The 6,000-nt window shown below is 40.5% G+C and overlaps 1 long non-coding RNA gene across 1 annotated transcript in view; it reads left to right on the top strand.

Moving 5' to 3' along the window:
• Positions 1 to 342: 342 nt before the first annotated feature.
• The window catches only part of LOC143660344 (uncharacterized), a 34,384-nt gene continuing 28,726 nt past the window's right edge, over positions 343 to 6,000 (top strand). Inside the window, exons 1-2 of the long non-coding RNA XR_013163974.1 lie at positions 343 to 439; positions 3,076 to 3,248. This is a non-coding gene — a long non-coding RNA (uncharacterized LOC143660344). The remainder of the gene's footprint in view (positions 440 to 3,075; positions 3,249 to 6,000) is intronic.

Genomic DNA, 6,000 nt, shown 5'->3' with positions numbered 1-6,000 from the left:
CTGGAATACCATATCTGGGGGGTTGAACTTCATCCTTAGCACAAAGAGGTTTTGGAGCAATGGGTGAGTAGGACAGGCTTACCTGTTAGAAAGAACATTCTGAAAGCCGGCAGAAAACACTGAATAGTGGTTTGGGTCAACTGGGAGTCAGGTTGACCAGTTACTTCATTGTTGCTGTGGTCTGCACAATGGAAGATGATGTGATGGTCTACTTTACAGTAACTTATTGGCAGCAGGAGTCGAGGGTGGGGGGCATTTGAATCTATAGTTCTGTGCATAGATTACAAGTGTATTCTTGGAAACAGCTCTGAGACATTAAGAGCAGCTGTTCCTTTGCAGGATGCGGCAGGCACAGCAATCAGGTGTGCTGCAAGAGGGGAGGCCAGAGACATAAATTGGTACCATTTCGAAAAATCATCCGAGGAGTCCAACCGCTCAGGTTAACATGTAGCTAATTTTATTGGGAACAAACTGAGATTTTAAATCGCATGTATTCTTGGGTTCTGCAAATTGAGAACATATTTTGATGTTTTCCTTTGCCTGCTGCCCATTAGGAAAATGTAAATCTTATAAAAGTGTTGCTGTTGTTTGGAACATTTTTCATTAGAGCAAATTTATTTCAAAATGGTCTATAAATTATATTGCATTTTGTTTGAAAGAACTTTCTGAATTAAAATATGCAGCAGAGTATGTAATACTCAGTGTTATGAAGAAATGAATTATCTGCAATTATGAACATGTATGTATATGTGTGTCTAGATGGTGTTACATACGTCAAGAATTATAGTGCTGAAAGATGTTATGTAGATAATTTAGTTAATTCCCAAAATAGAGATGAAAGCACAGAGAGGGAAAGGAAATTGCCCGAGGTCACAATGTATGTTAATGGCAAGTTGGAACTTGTTTAGATATCCTATTGTAGCTTTTTGATGAGATTAAAAGAAAAAGATGTGTTTCTAAATTTCTGTTTTGCAGAATATTCAATAGTTCTTTCTCCACAGACTAGTGGTAGAATAAGTTTACATTAAACATATTCCAGAACAGATCTAAAGAGAAAATATATTGGAAGATGTCAAACACAGCATCCAGTTCATACACTGAAAATTTCAAGAAATAGCAGTGCTGCTACCATGCATGTATTTTTCACTGTTGATCAAATGAGCTGCCTACCACCGTCATACTGTTTCATAAAAGATAATTTCATTAAGTGCAGGTGAACATTTGTTTGAAAACTGAGACTAAACTGGGTTTCCCTCACCCATCATTGACAATCCATTGACAAGTTCTGCCAATTTCCCCTCCTGGTCATCCCTGAGATACATCGTCTCAACGTCATCTCCATTGCAGCCAACCTACTGCAAGCCCAAGGGCATCAAGTTCACTGGGACCAAAGTAGTAACCCCCATTAAATCTACCTACCTACCCTCTTGATGCAGTGGACAGTCCAGCTACTACATAGGAGCCAGATTTATTTTCTGTCAAAAAATGTCACCTTGTTACTCACCAACCCAAATCCTCAATATGGCCTGCTTCCTGCATTGACTGATCCACTTTGATCTCCAGCCTCCTTGCTCTCCACTCTTTAACCCATTCTGGGATCCAGCCCCAAGATTTTCTTCCCATCCCTTATATGGACTTGGTGCCCCCACTCTGTAGAGTCTTTGCACGTACCAGCTCCCCTCTCCCCAGTTCTCCAACCTCCCTGTGGCTCTTTGCTTTTATGGTACCCTGTATTCATTCAGAGCTCTTAGTGGAGTTATAATTTTGGATTTAATTCTGTATTATCTGGTGAAGGTCATGCCTCGCTCCCTGTCTAGACTATCATTTCTACATGGGGTTGCTTTTGTTCTGTGTTGCTTCCTACCACTGTGTCTTCAGCACTGACCATAGTGCTAGGCATGCAGTTGATATTTGTCAACTGAATGTCTTCATAAAATAACCAAACCACAGATATAAGATAGCCCCAATGACTTGTTTTTGTTTGTAATCAGAGCATATCTCTGTGAGATCATGCCAGCTGATAGCATCTGTTCCCACAGAATGTGGTTGATGTATTGTCTCATAAATGTACTAGGTACCACCATAATCTCTAGGGTCTATGATCCTTAGTGATTTCTGCTTTGTAGGTGAAGTGATATTATAATCCCATTTGTAACTTCTCCTTGTACTTACGCTCCATCTCTCTGGTCCTTTGACAGGAGCTAATGAGGCAGCCAGGGGACCCAGGTGGGAGGTCTGTCGTGGGATCTGAGTAACCCAAGTGGGGAAAGTCAAAGATGATTGATTATTAACTGTGACTTTGAATGCTGATGGTCAAATGAGGAAGATACATTCTTCCTTCAAGTGTGGGAACTACACTGCAGATGGAGTGTAGTTCCTTCTGTTTTGCAAAACAGTAAGCAAAAATCAAACCAAAAGTGTCTTAAGCAAGCAGACTCTGGACAAAGGTGGGGAGCAATGGAAAGGGCAAACCAAAACAGGAGCATCTATCACGATGAGGGTTGGGAAAGCTGCAGAACCAGAAATCGGTATTCTTTTTGGCAACTACATGGAGGTGTTGTGTGGGCTAGTCTGGTTTTAAAGCAGGATATCCTGGTGGAAGGCAATCAGTTCCTGTTTTCTCATCATTATTTGATTTCCATCCAACTTATCTAATTCTGGTCTGGTTTTTTTTCTATTTGACTAATATGTATTATCCTGGAGCTCCTAAGCTCATTATGGATGTTACTGTTATAAAACAATATATTGCTTATTACTTGCATTCTTTTTAGAGAGATAAGGCAGTGCATAGGAAGAATTCCTAAAAATAATATCTTTTTCCAGATTGAGATCACATCGCGCAAGTCATTCCTGAAACAAATGTGAAAACAAGGGTAAAATATAGTTAGAAGCAAAAGTCCTTTGGTCACTAAGGGGAGAAGCCAATCATTTCCCAGAGACTTGGAGGATTCCTACGTTATAAAGAAGAAGGTGGTGCCCCCCCCGAACAAAATCACGTGGCCAGTGCCTGCTATGACCAGGTCAGGCATGATGCTGGGAGGAAGAAATTCCATCCTAATTCCATTTTGTCTTTAGGTATTGAGATGCAAGATCTACTCTGACCACAGCACCAGGCAGCATGATGGTACCTCAACTGTCCTCACCATGACCTCCTCATTCCCAGAATGCACTCTGATCAGGAAGTTCAGGAGATGGGGAGTAGCACTTTGTATCTTGGCATGGGTGGTCCTTTACCACATGTCAGTGAGGTGAGTGTTCTAGTGTGCTAGCTGCTGGAATGCAATATACCAGAAACAGAATGGCTTTTAAAGGGGGGAATTTATTAAGTTGCAAGTTTATGGTTCTAAGGCTGTGAAAATGCCCCAATTAAAGCAAGTCTATAAAAATGTCCAAATTAAGGTACCAACAATAAGTTACCTTCACTCAAGAAAGGCCAGTGAAATTCAGGGTTTCTCTCTCAACTGGAGAGGCACCTGGTGAACATGACAGTGTCTGCTAGCTTTCTCTCCAGGCTTCTTATTTCATGAAGTTCCCCGGGGTATTTTCCTTCTTCATCTCCAAAGGTCTCTGCCTGCGTGGGCTCTTGTGGTTCTCACGGCTGTTTCCTCTTTTAAAGGATTCCAGTAAATTAATCAAGACCCACCTGGAATGGGTGGAGTCGCATCTCCCTCTAATTAAGAATTAATACCCAGGTGTGTCATATCTCCATGGAGATAATCTAATCAACTCGCCACCCTATAGTGCTGAATAGAGTTTAAAAGAAATGCTGTCTCCACAAGATTGGATCAGGATTAAAACATGGATTTTCTAGGGTACATAATCCTTTCAAGCCTGCACAGTGGACAATGCTTTCCTTCTGGAAGTCTATGTATTTAGGCCTGAGAAGAGATTAGAAGAGGAGAATATCAGTGACAGTGCTCTTTGGAAGTTTTCCCCTGAAGTACAGTTGTATCTGAACTGTACACTTTAGATACATGTGGATCTACTTTTTTCTTCTCAAATAGAATAAGGAGAAGGCTAGGGGATAGTCTTAATGCAGTTAAGCAGAGAGAAAATAGGTAATTGGTTCATGAATGCCAGAATCTTTTAGAGATGGTAGCTATTATTTCAAAGAGCTTTATATATTTTTTCTATGCCACTCCCAACCTTTGAAAATCTTTTCAAGAGATGAATGCTTTCTAGGCACTGAAAATCATCCCCAGAGTTGAACACTTTAATATTTCTTCCAGTTTTAGATCCAAGAGAGGAAGCTTTTTTTAGCATTCATTGAGAGGGCTGAGGGTAATTCATACAACACATCTGTTGCCAAAACCAGCCTGGCTGGTACATGGCAGCCACTCAAAAACTACTTATTACATGAATGAGTTAATGAATTAATAAACAAAGAAAGCATCTTTCCACTATTAAAAGGTATACTTCACTGAATCTTTAAAACATTGCATCACTGATAGGTTCCTTTATATAGGATCATTCTCATCCACATATGCATATGTCTTAATACCTCCCATCTTAAAAAGAACAAAAGAGAAACTCGTCCTTGACCCCATGACACCATGGGGTAAGGGGTCACCTTACCGTACATTTTCATGTTATCCTTTTCATTCAAGTTACCTTAAATGTTGTCTCTGTTACCTTCATTTTCTTACCTCTCAGTCTCTATTCAGTATCCTTTGAGGCGCTTTTCTCCTTTCTGACCTACTGGGACCAGTCTTCTCAAGGTCACCAAGTACCTCATGTAGCCAATTCCAGTAAATTCTCTTACACCCGGTTGATCGATCAGTGGCATTTGGCAGAAATTGCCTTAGCTACACCTGAATGCTTGGAGCCCTTTATTTTCTTGGCCTCTCTGGTGTTCATGTGCTCATGACTCTAGATACTTTATATCCTGATCTTCTATTTCTAAGGCATTTTCAGCATTTTAATTTAGTTCACTAAGTTGTATTTCAAAGTTGGGAACAAAACTCTTGATTATCTACTCAGCACTGCACCTGTCTTTGTTTTAGTTTCCCGGCTGCTAGAACAAATCCCAGCCACACAATGGGTTGGCTTAACATTGGAATTACAGGTTCACAGTTTTGGAACTAGGAGAAGTCCAAACCTGGGGTGTTAGCAAAGAGATGTTTTCTTCCTGAAGATTGGCATTCTGGGGCTGCCATTGCTCTTTGGTGTTTGGCTTTTCAGTCACATGCCTATGCACAGGGTAGCATCTTCTCCTTTTCCTTCTGGGTTCCATTGACTCATCACTCCTTCTGTGACTTTTTACCATGTCCAATTTCTTTTGCTTATAAAGGCTTTAGTTATATTGGAATGAGGTTTACTCTCATGTAGTTTGGACACACCTAACTAATAACATCTTCAAAGGTCTTACTTACGAATGGGTTCAAACCCACAGGACTAGAGGTTTGGACCTGAACATGCCTTTTGTGGGGGACATGATTCAATCCAAACACTGCTCCAGTTTTCCCATCTCAATGAATGGCACCCAGGTGGTCAAACCCCAAACATTCAGATTCCTTTCTGCACTTTTTCCCGTTGGTCTTACTTATTCTTAAAGGATCTCTATTATACTTATAATAAAATCCAGACTACTCACTATGACTTAGATTAACAGGTGTTATTAAAGTTGGAGAAATGTGGACAGATAAGGACTGGACCAGAGATGGGAAGATGGATGGCATGACCAATATTGCAAACTCCCAATTCAAGGACAATTTAGATAGAAATTCAACTGGTATTGTTTTTTTTTTTTTTTTTTTTTTTTTTTTAATTTTTTTTTTTTAAAGGAAAGACAGAGAGAAGGAAGGAAGGATAGAAGGAAGGAAAGAAGGAAGAAAGGGAAACATCTTTAAACATTTTCTTGTTTTATTGTATTCTGTTTCTCCGTTTTTGTTACATGGGCTGGGGCCGGGAATCGAACCGAGGTCCTCCGGTATAGCAGGCAAGCACTTTGCCCGCTGAGCCACCGCGGCCCGCCCTCAACTGGTATTGTTGTCCAAAGAT

This window comes from Tamandua tetradactyla, chromosome 16 (assembly GCF_023851605.1).
Source record: "Tamandua tetradactyla isolate mTamTet1 chromosome 16, mTamTet1.pri, whole genome shotgun sequence".
Lineage (NCBI taxonomy): Eukaryota > Metazoa > Chordata > Mammalia > Pilosa > Myrmecophagidae > Tamandua > Tamandua tetradactyla.
Note: the sequence above shows the minus strand (reverse complement) of the source record. Positions and strands in the feature narration are given on the sequence as shown.